The sequence below is a fragment of the Trachypithecus francoisi genome, unplaced genomic scaffold (genome assembly GCF_009764315.1).
Source record: "Trachypithecus francoisi isolate TF-2019V2 unplaced genomic scaffold, Tfra_2.0 Contig01676, whole genome shotgun sequence".
NCBI lineage: Eukaryota > Metazoa > Chordata > Mammalia > Primates > Cercopithecidae > Trachypithecus > Trachypithecus francoisi.
In genome coordinates this window covers 736,802-752,171 of record NW_022681448.1, presented here as the reverse complement: position 1 = coordinate 752,171, position 15,370 = coordinate 736,802, and positions in this window count along the sequence as shown.

The following is a 15,370-nucleotide window of genomic DNA, read 5'->3' as shown; positions in this document are numbered from 1 at the left end:
TGGTCTCGACCTCCTGACCTCAGGTGATCCACCCACCTCAGCCTCCCAAAGTGCTGGGATTACAGGCGTGAGTGACTGCCCCCGGCCTGGATCATACACTTTAAATGGGTGAAGTGTGTAATATGTGAATTATATCTCAATAAAGCTGCTAAAAAAACCAACAAAAAAAAAACTTAAGCCAAATGATTTGTAAGTAGATCCTTTTTTAAAAAAAGGTATATAGGGAAAGTTTGAGTGTTTGTGAGCAAATGGAAGACGTGGCTACGTGAACAAAATACAGATAGACTGGAGATAATTATTGATTTATTTTAAGCTTTAATAAGAGATAAAAATTTTAGTGTTTCGGCCGGGCGCGGTGGCTCAAGCCTGTAATCCCAGCACTTTGGGAGGCCGAGACGGGCGGATCACGAGGTCAGGAGATCGAGACCATCCTGGCTAACACGGTGAAACCCCGTCTCTACTAAAAAAATACAAAAAATTAGCCGGGCGAGATGGCGGGCGCCTGTAGTCCCAGCTACTCGGGAGGCTGAGGCGAGAGAATGGCGTAAAACCCGGGAGGCGGAGCTTGCAGTGAGCTGAGATCCGGCCACTGCACTCCAGCCTGGGCGACACAGCGAGACTCCGTCTCAACAAAAAAAAAAAAAAAAAAAAAAAAAATTTTAGTGTTTCAAAGCACCTTTTCTGGTTTCTGAAACGATTGGGAAGTTACACTAGTTATTTAGTCCTTTATTTTGCAGGTATGAAAATATAAAAGCAAAACAAAGCAAAATTAAAAGAAATAAACCTCCTTAAATCCAACCTGACTTTGAGTGAAGAAAACACAACAAAAATCCTCTCCATAATGTTTCCCAAATACTTTGGTTTTTGCCTGAATATTGGTGTATGGAGCCAGATGAGCTTTATTTCTTTATTTCAGTATTTTGAAAACGTAAGCTTTAAACTTGCGGCCAAAAATAAATTTGATCATCGTGGCTTTGTGTTAAAATCTCAATTTCTCTTATCAATATTATCTCATAATCATGCAAATTCTTCTTTTGTTTTAGTCCATTCTTTACCAGAATGCTGTTGTATTTTGGCCATACCAATTGTGTCGTTCTTCACACGCTTTTGTTTAAACACTGCAATCTCTTGCGTTGCTTTTTAAGGACGGTTTCCAATTTTCATCTATGGAACTGCTTGTAGAACTCCTTGCCTTTCCATCTCACTAGGATACCTTTATACTTTCATTGCAGTCTCTAGAGCCATCTGTTTTACTTAGTGTTTTATTAATCTAAAAAATAAATAGCTGTAGACTGGGCAAGCTGGGTAACCCCTGTAATTCCAGTGTTTTGGGAGCTGAGGTGGGAGGATCACTGAAGGCCAGGAGTTTGAGATCAGCCTGGGTAACAGTGAAGCACTGTCTTTACAAAATAAATAAATAAATTAGCTAGGCGTGGTGGCAGATGCCTGTAGTTCTAGCTACTTGGGAGGCTGAGGCTGGAGGATTGCTTGAACCCAGGAATTCATGGATGCAGGGAGCTATGATGGCACCACTGTACTCCAGCCTGAGCAACAGAGCAAGGCCCTGTCTGAAAACAAAACCAAAAACAAAAACAAAGCAAAACCCACAAAACCTTCTAGTTTCTGCTGTCACTGGTTTAGCTATTTGAATTGAATCTTATTCTACCGTATTTATCTCCAGAATTAATTTTTTTCCCATGAAGGTTGCAATACATAAGCTTAAGAAAGCCAAAGTTATTTTTTACCTTTGCCCATCTTTAATAATTAATGGTGAAGCATATATGAGATAAGAAATTTTGAAAGCACTGACTTAATTAAAAGATAATGTTTATTTGGTCAGATTGTTGCTAACTCTGAGGGAGGCAAACCCAAAATTTGATCATTTAAAAAATTCTGAAAGGAAAACAGAAGCAAATGAAACTGACCGGATGTCTAGAAACAAACAGATTTTATTCGATTATCCGATTGGATACACAAGTTTGGAGTGATGTGAGATTCGGGGAATGAGCCTGACCTGGACCCTGCCACAGGGGTGATGGTGCAGCCAAGGAGCTGCTGGGGGGCGTCGGACTCAGCCCTCCCTGCCCACTGCCTCAGTGACCTGGCTACATCACCATCAGTGTCCTTAGCTATCAAATTAGAAAAACAGTCCCCTGTGTGAGAACTGGATGAGATGGCGTTCGTACAATGCTGAGCAGAAAGCCTAGCAAGTGGAATCTCCTCCACAAAAATCCTATGAGCGTAAATTGTTCCTGTATTTGGGTACTTACTGCTTCCTACCTTATGGTTTAACTATTTCATGTTCTATGTTAGCTTTTTTTTTTTTTTTTTTTTTTGAGATGGAGTCTGGCTCTGTCGCCCAGGCTGGAGTGCAGTCACATGGTCTTGGCTCACTGCAAGCTCCGACTTCTAGGTTCATGCCATTCTCCTGCCTCAGTCTCCCGAGTAGCTAGGACTACAGGCGCCCGCCACCACGCCCAGCTAATTTTTTTTGTATATTTTTAGTGGAGACGGGGTTTCACCGTGTTGGCCAGGATGGTCTTGATCTCCTGACCTAGTGATCTGCCCGCCTTGGCCTCCCAAGTGCTGGGATTATAGGCGTGAGCCACCGTGCCAGGCCACTATGTCAGCTTTTTAAAGACAGGGACTGTGTCAGATTCATTTTTGTGCCATCTACATCTCCTAGTAGATTAAATATTTTAAGAATATTTGTTGAATGAATATAGGAAGGGATGATTATCAGAGGTGAAGCCAGCTGGACTTCCTGGGTGGGGTGGGGACTTGGAGAACTTTTCTGTCTGGCTAAAGGTTTGTAAACACACCAATCAGCACACTGTAAAAACAGACCAATCAGCACTCTGTAAAATTGATCAATCAGCAGTCTGTAAAATGGACCAATCAGCAGGATGTGGGCGGGGCCAAACAAGGGAATAAAAGCTGGCCGCGTGCGCTAGCAGTGGCCACCCGGTTGGGTCTCTTTTGGTGGTGCGGGAGCTTTATTCTTTTGCTCTTGGCAAACAATCTTGTTGCTGCTTTTTCGTGTGAACTACTTGGAAGAGCTGTAACACTCACTGCGAAGGCTTGGGGCTTCACTCCTGAAGTCGAGGGAGACCAAGACCACAAACCAAGCAGAGGGAAGAAACTCGGCACACACCATCTTTAAGAACTGTGACACTGCGAGGGTCTGTTGCTTCAGCCAGACCAAGAACATACTGTGGAAGGAATCAGTTCTGGATACAATTACACGCAAGTGGTGTTAACATATTTTTACTGTGTTTGGTAGGGACTTCTTAGGATGTGGTGTCTGGTACTGGTTGACACAGATGTGTAAACTGAACCTAGAATCTGAACATCATGAATATAACTTGGAACAGCCTTGGGTGGGCGCAGAGGTAAGTTTTATATTGTCTGAAATTAGGATCTGGGCAGATGTTGAAATAACTAATGAGCGTTGTGTCCCAAATGATAAATTCCTAACTTCTGTAGAACGGATCCTTCAAGCTGTAGTCTTGGTGAAAACAGATTCAGGAAAGTACACGTTTATCCAGTGATGGATAAAGGAGGTCCGTGTCTTTTTCGTGAGAATAATTGTTATATATTGAACTGCTTTAACATTTACTACGTCTCATTGAAATTCCTAGGCTAGGCTCTTGGCAGGGTATGTGGCCTTGTCCAGAGGTTTAAAGAACTATATTTTGCTGGGCTTTTGCCTAAAAGGAGATCAATGTAGACATATGAATTTGTGGGCTACACTTAAGAAGAACATGTGCACCCATTTTGTTTGTCTTTTTGAGATGGCATCTTGTTCTGTCGTCCAGGCTGGAGTGCAGTGGAGCTATCAATAGGTCACTGCAGCCTTGAACTCCTAGGCTCTAGCAGTCTTCTCTTCTCAACCTCCGGAATACCTCGGACTACAGGCTCTGTACCACCAGACCTGCCTAATTAAAAAAAAATTGTAGAGACTGGGTCTCACTATGTTACCAAGGCTAGTCTTGAGCTCCTGGGCTCCAGTGATCCTCCCACCTTGGCCTCCCAAAGTGCTGGGATTACAAGCATGAGCCCCCAAGCCTGGCCACCTTTATTTTTTTTAAATAACAAATTTACTGAGATATAAGTCGCATACCCATACCATTTACCCATTTAAAATGTGCAATTCAATGGTTTTTAGTATTTTTAAAGACTTGCGCAGCCATTACACTCAATTCTAGAAAAAAATTTTTTTTCAGCGATTAAGTTATTTATTGGCAAACTCATTAAAAATACAGTAAATCAAGGGCTGTGGACATGTCAATCTTCAGGGCCATATTTTCCCTGAATGTGAGAGAGACCAGAGAGGTATATACAGGGTTTGGGAAGGTTATTTGATCTTGCTTGATAGCTTCCTAATATTTAATAGTTTTATTGAAGTATAATTGATGTACATAAAAACTTGTGCATATGTTTAATGTACATAATTTGATGAATTTTGGAATATGCATACACCTGTAACCCTATCTTTTATTATTATTTTGTATTATTATGCAATCAGGGTGATGAACATTATCAGCCACCTCCAAAAGTTTCCTCATGCCCCTCCCTTGCTTTTGATGGTAGAATGCATAACACGAAATCTACCGTATTAGCAAATTTTTAAGTGCACAGTGCAGTGTTGTTAACTATAGGCACTAGGATGTACAGCAGATCTCTAGAACTTACTCATCTTGCATAATTACAACTTTACAGCCATTAAACAACAACTTCCCATTTCCTCCTCCCTCTAGCCCCTGGCAACCACCATTCTATTCTCTGCTTCTGTCAGTTTGACTATTTTAGACACTTCATATAAGTGGAATCATGCAAGATTTGCCCTTCTGATACTGGCTTATTTCACTTAGCTTAATGTCCTTCAGGTTCATTCATGGTGCAAATGGTAGGATTACTTTTTTAAGGCTGGGTAATATTCCATTGTAAATACCTGTGACATAATAAGAAACAGACGTTTGGTCTCTGTCCTGGTTTCCTGGAGCACAGCTCCTAAAACCTTTGAAATGTCTGAGGTGGTGTCTTTCCTATGCTAATGAGATGATGGGTGGCTGGATAGCCTTGTGTTGGGGGAACTGGTAGGCAGGGGAACCAACCTGAGATTAGAGGGGTGGGACTTTTAGCCCAGTCCCTGCCTGCTGCTCAGGGGGAGGGGAGGGGCTGAAGTTTGGTCTGAGCACTAATGGCCAATGATGCAATCAGTTATTGTATAGAATGAAGCTTCTGCAAACACCCCAAAGGACAGGTCTGAGAGCTTCAGGGTTGCTGAACACACGGAGGCGCTGGGAGGGGCGCACCCAGTGTAGGGTGTGGAAACTCGCTGTCCCTTCCCCACACTCATGTGGCCTTTCCTGAGTTGTATCCTTTATAATTAATGGGTAAATGTAATCAAATGTTTTCCTGAGTTCTGTGAGTCACTCTAGCGATTGACGGAGTGTGAGAAGGGGGTCGGAGTGTGAGAAGGGGGTCCGAGTGTGAGAAGGGGGATGGAGTGTGAGAAGGGGGTCGCAGTGTGAGAAGGGGGTCGGAGTGTGAGAAGGGGGACGGAGTGTGAGAAGGGGGACGGAGTGTGAGAAGGGGGACGGAGTGTGAGAAGGGGGACGGAGTGTGAGAAGGGGGACGGAGTGTGAGAAGGGGGACGGAGTGTGAGAAGGGGGTCGCAGTGTGAGAAGGGGGTGGTGAGAACACTTGCTTTACAGCTGGTGGGTCAGAAGCTCGAGTGACCTGACTGGATTCTGAGGTGGGGATAGTGTTGTGGAACCCAGCTCTCAACCTGCGGGTGCTGCACTGTCTCCACGTAGAGTGTGTAGGTAGAGGGCGTCAGAAGCGAGTTAAATTATAGGAGCTGCTGGAGTCAGAGTTGTGTGGTGAGGCAAAACACCCCACACATCTGGTCACAGGTGTGATCTGTGTTGAGTGTGGTGTCAGAAGGGAAGTGTTCTGGAAGTATTGAGAGTGGTGTGAGGACAGTCGGAGGAAGCTGTTTCCTATTCGGTACGATGTTTTCTTCATCCATTCATCCGTCCATGGGCATTTGGGTGGTGTCTACCTCTTGGCTATGTGAATAGTTCTGCGGCACACGTGGGGGCGAGTGTAGTCATTTTGATGGCTCATCGTCCCTGGGACACATTACATATTTAAATATCTGTCAATTGACCACATCTTTATCTTAGTGTTTCTAACTACAGCTTTTCTTCCAGTACTGACATTTATATTTTATTGACTGAAATGCTAATTACATGTAGTTTCTTACAGTATTATCAACCCAAAGGAGAAACTCAGATTGAAGTAACTTTAAGCCTTACTTAAATGTCAACCAGATCGCATTTTCTTTAATGGAAGTAGCTGCTATGATACCATCCTAGATAGTTTTCTCCATGCAGCTCAAAGTTTTCTTGGAGGTATGTGATACAGTGCAGCATCGCAGCCTTCCCGTTCACAGTCACCTTGTGGATGGTTAGAATCATCAAGTCCATCTTCTCATTATTTCCCTGAGCTTATGTTAAGAGCTACTATGTAAAATAAAGGTAAGGGATTTTTTTTTATATTAGTAAGAGTGTAAATAACATGTCTCAAGTGATGCAGAGAAGGTATTTCTGAACTCAGAAAGAAATTCACTGCAACTCCTTTGAAGGAAGGAAAGATGAGCATATTACCCTTTTTGGTCAGATCCCACCTTTGCCAAACCGTGACGGCGAGCATCTGGCCTATGGAGACCAGGTCTGGGCCATCCTCGGATGCCGTCTCAGATGCCGATTTACTCTTTCTTTTTTTTTTTTTTTTTGCAATAGAATCTCACTCTGTCACCCAGGCTGGAGTGCAGTGGCATGATCTCTGCTCACTGTAAACTCTGTCTCCTGGGGTCAAGCGATTCTCGTGCCTCAGCCTCCCAAGTAGCTGAGATTACAGGCACCCACCTTCACACCAGGTTAATTTTTGTATTTTTAGTAGAAACGAGGTTTCACCATGTTGTTCAGGCTGGTCTTGAACTCCTGACCTCAAATGATCCACTGGTCTCGACCTCCCAAGGTGCTAGGATTACAGGTGTGAGTCACCACGCCTGGCCCCGATGATTTCAATACCGGGGTGATTTTGTATGTGACAAGCCCCCACAGTGCTGTAGCTGGCACGCCTACCTTTTGGGAGAAGACACTATTTTAATTACAGGTCCTTGAAACAGCTTCCTTGAAAACCTTTAGTCTGAATCCATCTGATTTCTGGGTAAGTTGCATGTTTGCTGCATGTGTGATGTGGAATAATAAAACATTCACAATTATATTGAGGCTTAACTGAATTTAAATGTATCCACTAAGAAAGTGAGAACAACTTCTAATAATAAATGAGAAGGAATCGGGGTGTGTGGGGGGAGGGGAAAGTCGTGTGTTTGGTGGGTACATTGTGTGTCTACTTGAACTCATGTTTCGTTTTCATTTTCAAACCAAGAAAAGAAACTAAGAGAGCTTGGTAGTGGGAACTAATCTGAAATCCCCAGAAATGAACCACATTTTGAGTATTGTTGCGTGCCCTCTCTCTTTTCCTCTCTCCCTTTCTCTCTCTCTCCAGGTCCCAAACCTGTTCTTTAATATGATACACAGAAATGAGTGGTGCAGTTCGTTAGCTCAGCCAGTAGAGGGAATGGCTCGTTGTCACGTGCAAGGCTTCCCCCAAATCTCCTCCTATGCTCCAGTGTCATTGTATACAACTTTGCAAATAGATGCTGTCAAGGGAGTTCAGTGCCAGTGATGTGTGATGAGTTGACCTTCATCTTTTGAACTGTGTTCCTACAACTTTTTTTTTTTTTTTTTTTAATAGCTGTCTCTGATTTCTGTCTCCATTTCTGTGTTTCTGTCACTGCCTCCTTGACCTCCTTTCTGGGCATCTCCTGGTACATTCTTGGAATGCTCTTTCTGTGCCCACCAAAGCTAGAAACGTCTTAGGCACCTCTTGTTGTTCTAGAACACTAATTTGTCATAAAGTTTCTGTTCACAGAGGGAAGATACTGCAACATTCTCATTTATTGGATCCCTTATTCACCCTAGATGTGTAAGCCAAAACTTGTATTCATGGCTGAGACAAGTCTGCAAATAATTTTCTGGACTTTGAAGACCAGGCTGCCTGAAGTTTGGAGGATGTATCTATTACCCATGTAGGCATCACTGTCTTAACTTTAAAGTTCAACATGTGTGGGAGAAGAGTCCCTAGTTCTTATTTTTCATGCTCTGACTTTGCCTCTACTTTTCATTACTGTGTGTGCTTGAATGAATGTGCTGATTTTAACTCTACCTACGGGAAACCTTCTTCTATTATTAGGCCATTGTAATGATCAAGAAGCACTCACTGGGCTGAACGTCTGCTCAAAGTCAGATTTTCCTCAAGTCAAATGTAGGAGAATTTGTGAAATATAGTCCCCAGTAAATGCTGGCACTGGATTCCATCTCTAATGAACAATCCTGCATGTGAATTTGGATTAATATTTGATAAAAATTCATTTGGCATGATCTACAGCCTCCCTCCATCACGCTAGTTTGTTGAGACAATAGGCATGCAGATTTCATTCCATTGGTAGATGACAGTATAAAGCCTTTCTATTTTTAAATGGGTCACCAAGAATCCTGCATTTCTGTAGATGATGTATCATATTATCTGGCCACTCTTGTGGAAGTGCATGGAGATTTGGTTCTATGGCAAACGTTGTTTAAAATGTCAGGACACCTTCTTGTACCACGTTTAGGGTCGTGGTATGGGAAGGCTGTCTGCAAAAGATGAGGAAGTTTGATCACACTGGGTTATTGTGGCCTAAACAACTTGAGGGTAATGGAAGCTGCTCTGTAGAGCTGCTTCTGGCTGTGCCAGCACCCTGCTAGAAGTGCCATGTATGTCCTAGCACACTCCATGTGCTGCGTGCTGACATGGGATTCTGACAAGAATGTTGGGGTAGGCACTGCTGCCACTGTTGTACGAATGAGAAAACTGAGGCTGGGAGAGGCTGGGTCACTTTGCTCTCCTTATGCTGCTAGTAAGTGACAGAGCCAAGATGCACACCCTCCTTGGCCTGAAACCTGAGCCATTCACTTTCTTCACCCCAGGCTGCCTCCCAAACTCCATCATCAGAGTCCTTGGGTAATGACTGTCATCTCTTCATGGCTGTTTGGATGGCATCACTGACCTTTTCTTACATTTCTCTCTAAGCAGCTTTCTTTTCTTTTCTTGTGTGTCTTAAATCCCTCTGTTCTCGTTTACAAACTCAGAGATGGAAAATATTGAGTATGAATTGCAAGTACAATTGGTTTGTTTCATTTTTGGCTTTGGAAAACAAGGTGGATTCTTTCCCCATGAGATCATATCCAGTGCATTCAGGGGTGAGACGGGGCCAGGGTTCTTCCAGGTACAGCAGGCTTTGGTCTGCACCAGGGATCGAAGCACGCAGGAGTTGCAGGGTGCTGCAGAGGAGCAAATGAAAGGGCTACCGGCAGACACCTTCGCTCCCCAAATCAGATAGAAGAGACCTCCTACGACTATTGGGGTGCCTCCAGCATTGAGGACTCCTGCTTGGCAAGGTAGAGTAAAAAATGTGTTTATTAAAGAACTAGCGGTGGAACATAAATGGATGTTGAAATAGACCAGAACCAGGCGAAACAGCCCACCAGCAGATAGCCATAAAAATTAAGGTTACAAAACAGAACACATACTTTGCCTGGCTCCTCCATCTCTGAACTCAGGGTCAGGCCCTCGGCCTGAACTGTGCTTCCCAGCTGGTGTTTGCTTCACTCCAAACAGTCTTTCTAGGTTTCTCAGCCTAGGCTAAACCAAGGTGTCATTTCTCACCATCTCTTTTCTAAGATTTATTTCATATTATTTGTGTTTGGGATGGCTGCCTTTGAGTTTTTCTAGACAAGATACAGGCTCCTTTTTGACATGCTAGACTTCCTGGGAGGAGGACCCAGGAGAGGAGTTGGGAGGTCAGGACAGAGTGGAGAAAGTGATTGCCTGCATTTTCTGTGGAATTCTTAGCCAAGAGACCTCAGAAGAGTTTGCCCCCTGTTTTATACACCATGCCTCTTTCTTTTCCCATCATTAATTAACGTCTTTGAAGAGTGTCTTGGGCCCAAGACTGTGGCTCCATCTGAACCTTCTTCCAAGAAGAATATAAATTTCCTTGTTCTCTGCATGGAGAGACTTCACTAAGTACAGACATAAGAAGAAAGGGCTGGGAATGTGATGATATAGGGTACTGAGATTTCACATTCTAGATGCAATGCAAATGTTGCTGGCAAAACAGGGGTCATTTTGCAGAAGCAGTTCATGATTGGCTTTGCCTGGATTAGTCATGGCTCCTACAAGTTTCCAGTTTCTGCAGGATCTTTGTGTGGGGATGCCAAGAGGGTAGATAGAATTTTAAGAATTTTGCTTTCATGTCAAGATGATTCAAGTACGTTTTCTATTTCCTTTCATTTTTTTTGTAGCATGTAGAATTTCTTGGGATTTTTAATGCACTTCTCCTTAATACCTAGAGAATCTTCAATGTAAAAATAGTAGGAAGTCCTTAGATTTCATAAGATAGAGATAATTGTGAAGAAAATAACTGCTAATGAAATAAGTAAGTTCATCAGGCTTGTCTCGTAATAATAGAAAGCATTTAAGATCTTGAATATACTATAAAGATACCTGTTCACACAGTCTTTTAAAATCAGCAATATTAATTTATGAGCATGAAATGAAGCACAGAGCCTCCCCGAATACAACAATTCATTATTATTATTGGTCCTTTGAAAGACTCTCCATAAATTCAAAGTCAGAGTCAGCCTTGGAGAAACATATTAGAATTGCAGCAGAAATATAGGAAAAAAAATACAACGTTGTTTTTTCGTACATCTGGGAAGATCTGGGCAAGGTAAATACACCAGGGTGTGCGATTCAGAGGCAATATATTGTTCTACCTCTTTAGCAGAAAAAGTGAGAAGGGGAGGAAGAATAATCATTTTCCTATATTTTTATGGTGGCTATAAATATCTTCATAAATAGGGCACCTGTTCAAAGGAATTCTTTTTTTCTTGTATGCAGTGCCAGAGTGATTAAGCCAATGGAAAAACCAAGGAAGAAGAAAATTCCAAGATTTGATACTTTCTGGGGAGGAGGTTGGAAAGTCAGTGGCCTTTCAAATTTTAATCCCTTGTGATTTTGCCACTCACTGAAAATCCTTTTCTAATGAAGAGCACATTAGGAAAAAGCCGTGATGTTCAGTGGTTTAGTCTTCTTGCTGGTATTTGGTACCAAGCTCTGCAGCCCTCACAGCACCTCTAATAAAATCCCTGCCATGGCTGAACATGTGTATGTGTCTCAGTGAGCATACAACATTGATCTCCCTGCCATGGCTGAACATGTGTATGTGCCTCAGTGAGCATGCAACATTGATCTGGGCCTTGGTTTTCTTTGTAGTGAAGTTCAGTGGGATAGCAAGTTGGAGTTTCTGATTACATTGTGCCAGATATCTATTTTATTGATTCAGGTCCACTATTTGGAGAACCAAGTTAAAACTGTTTCAGAATTCAAAACTTGGAAAAATATGTAGCTACCTTCAAACTAGTAAGGAATTTCTTTCCCTCTCTCATTTTCTCCTTCCCATCTCTCTCCCTCCTGTCCATCCCTCCGTTTGTTCATCTGTGCATCCTAAGTAGTGGGATCTATGTAACTGCTTGAGTCACCTTTTTGCTTAGTCTAGCTTGTAGAAAGCTTAGAGTTAAGGTTTATGCTCAACTTCTTTAATAAAAATAATTATAACAGCTAACATTTATTGAGTAATTGCTAGGCCTCTTTCAATGTGCTAAGTAAGCACTTTACATACTCTCATTATTTAATCCTTAAAACTGCCCCACTAAGTAGCTGCCAATGTGATCCTTGTTTTCCAGAAGAGAAAGTTGGGGTTTATGGAGGCACTTGGCTTGTGCAGGTGGCAGCTGGTTAGCAGTGGAGCCTGGGTTCAAATCCAGGTAGTCTGTTTTAGATCCTGTGCTTTTAATATGACTCGGAGCTGTCACCCTGTGCCTCTTCCAGCCTGGATCTTCTGTTACAGATGTCTTAACTCTAGTGCTGATCTTTTATTCTTATTTAATAGGTCAATTGTAAAAGGGCCATCTGTTTTAAAGTGCTTCCAACTTGTTTTAAAAAGAGATGTAACGTAAAAAAGATAAATGGAAGAACTCTTGTTTCTATATAAATTCAGTGAGTGTTTCACCTGACTGGTATTCCTCCCTCCTTTGTAATCTTTCCAGGACTACCTCCTCTCCTTGGTATGAATTTTACATGGAGCACCTCCTTTCCTACTTTTCTATATTATTTAGTTTTTACAAAATTATTATTATTATTATATCTTAGGAGACAGGGTTCACTCTTGTTGCCTAGGCTGGAGTGCAGTGGCATGATCTTTGCTCACTGCAACCTCTGCCTGCCAGGTTCAGTTTCAAACTCTCCTGCCTCAGTCTCCTGAGTAGCTGGGATTACAGGCACCTGCCACCACTCCTGGCTAATTTTTTGTATTTTTTAGTAGAGACGGGGTTTCACCATGTTGGCCAGGCTGGTCTTGAACTCCTGACCTCAAGTGATCCACCCGCCTCAGCCTCCCAAAGTGCTCAGATTACAGGCATGAGCCACCATGCCCAGCCTAAACAATTATTTTGAACAATCTCATTAAAAATAAGCTTTAAAGTATATTTAAAGCTTCCTTTTTCCTTCTCTTCCTCCTTCCTTCAACCTTTTGTAGAGGAAATCGCCATCCTGAGGTGGGAGTGCATCCCGCCGATGCATTTTTGTGTGTGTTTTCTCCACATAAGGATATATCTGCAAGCAGTATATACTATTTGTATGTTTAAAAATGTACATAAATGATACCATATTATTCTGCAACAACTTTTTTTTTGCTTAGTGTATTTTTGGGATCTATGTAAATCTAATTCACTTATTTAAACTGCTATATAATATTTCATCATACAAATAAGTAATATTTTTTAAAGGTTATTTTAGAAAATTTCAGTAGGTTTTTGGGGGGCAGGTAGTGTTTGGTTGCATGCATAAAGTTCTTTCATGGTGATTTCTGATATTTTGGTGCACCCATCACCCCAGCAGTGTCCACTGTTCCCAATGTGTAGCCTTTTATCCCTCATCCCTGCTCCCACACTTCTCCCTGAGTCCCCAAAGTCCATTGTAACATTCCTTTGCCTTTGCATCCGCATAGCATAGTTCTCACTTACAAGTGAAAATATATGATATTTGGTTTTCCATTCTTGAGTTACTTCACTTAGAATAATGGTCTCCAACTCCATCCGGGTTGCTGTGATGCCATTATTTTATTCCTTTCTTTGGCTGAGTAGTATTCCATGGTGTGTGTATATCACAATTTATCGTGTGTGTATGTGTGTATATATCACAATTTATCCCTCGATTGATGGACATTTGGGCTGGTTCGGTATTTTTGCATTGTTAATTGTGCTGCTATAAACGTGTGTGCAAGTATCTTTCATATAATGACTTCTTTTCCTCTGAATAGATACCCAGTAGTGGGATTGCTGGATTAAATGGTAGATCTACTTTTAGTTCTTTTAGGAGCTCCATACTGTTTTCCACAGTGATTGTACTAGTTTATACCAGCAGTTTTGTTCTTTTTTCACCACATCCACACCAAGATCTATTATTTTTTTATTTGTTTAGTTATGACCATTTTGCAGGAGTAAGAGGGTATTGCATTGTGGTTTTGATTTGCATTTCCCCAATAATCAGTGATGTTGAGCATTTTTTCATGTTTGTTGGCCATTTGTGTACCTTCTCTTGAGAATTGTCTATTCATGTCCTTAGCTCACTTTTTGACGGGATTATTTGTTTCTTTCTTGCTGATTTGTTTCAGTTCCTTGTAGATTTTGGATATTAGTCCTTTGTCAGAAGCATAGTTTGTGAAGATTTTCTCCAAGTCTGTAGGTTGTCTGTTTGCTAATTATTTGTTTTGCTGTGCAGAAGCTTTGTAGTATAAGTCCCATCTACTTATCTTTGTTTTTATTGCATTTGCTTTTGGGTTCTTGGTCATGAAGTCTTTGCCTAAGCCAATGTCTAGAAGGGTGTTTCCAGTTTTATCTTTTAGAATTTTTATGGTTTCAGGTCTTAGATTTAAGTCTTTGATCCATCTTGAGTTGACTTTTGTGTTAGGTGAGAGATGAGGATCCAGTTTCATTCTTCTACATGTGGCTTGCCAGTTATCCCAGCACTATTTGTTAATTAGGGTGTCCTTTCCCCACTTTATGTTTTGGTTTGCTTTGTCAAAGATCAGTTGGCTGCAAGTATTTGGTTTTATTTCTGGGTTCTCTATTCTGTTCCATTGGTCTGTGTGCCTGTTTTTATGCCAGTACCATGCTGCTTTGGTGACTATAGCCTTATAGTATAGTTTGAAGTCAGGTAATGTGATGCCTCCAGATTTGTTCTTTTGCTTAGTCTTGCTTTGGCTGTGTGGGCTCTTTTTGGTTCCATATGAACTTTAGGATTATTTTTCCTAGTTCTGAGAAGAATGATGACAGTATTTTGATGTGAATTGCCTTGTGTTTGTTGATTGCTTTTGGCAGTATGGTCATTTTCACAATACTGATTCTACCCATCATGAGCATGGGATGTGTTCCCATTTGCGTAGTCTATGATTTCTTTCAACGTTTTGTAGTTTTCCTTGTAGAGGTCTTTCACCTTCTTGGTTAGGTATATAAAGAGGTTGAGTTCTTGATTTGATTCTCAGCTTGGTGGCTGTTGGCTACTGATTTGTGTACATTTTGTGTCCTGAAACTGTACTGAATTCGTTTATCAGATTTGGGAACTTTTTGGATGAGTCTTTAGGATTTTCTAGGCATACAGTCACATCATTGGCAAACAGCGACAGTTTGACTTCCTCTTTACCGATTTGGATGCCCTTTATTTCTTCCTCTTGTCTGATTGCTCTGGCTAGGACTTCCAGTACTATGTTGAATAGAAGTCATGAAAGTGGGCATCCTTGTCTTGTTCCAGTTCTCGGGGAATGCTTTCAACTTTTCCCCATTCAGTATAATGTTGGCTATGGGTTTGTCATGGATGGCTTTTATTGGCTTAGATATGTCCCTTGTATGCTGTTTTACTTACGGTTTTAATCGTAAAGGGATTTTGGATTCTGTCAAATACTTTTTCTGCATCTGTTGAGATCATGTGATTTTTGTTTTTAATTCTGCATATGTGGTGTATCACATTTATTGACTTGCATATGTTAAATCATCCCTGCATCCCTGGTATGAAACCCACTTGATCATGGTGGATTATCTTTTTGATACGCTGTTGGATTTGGTTAGCTAGT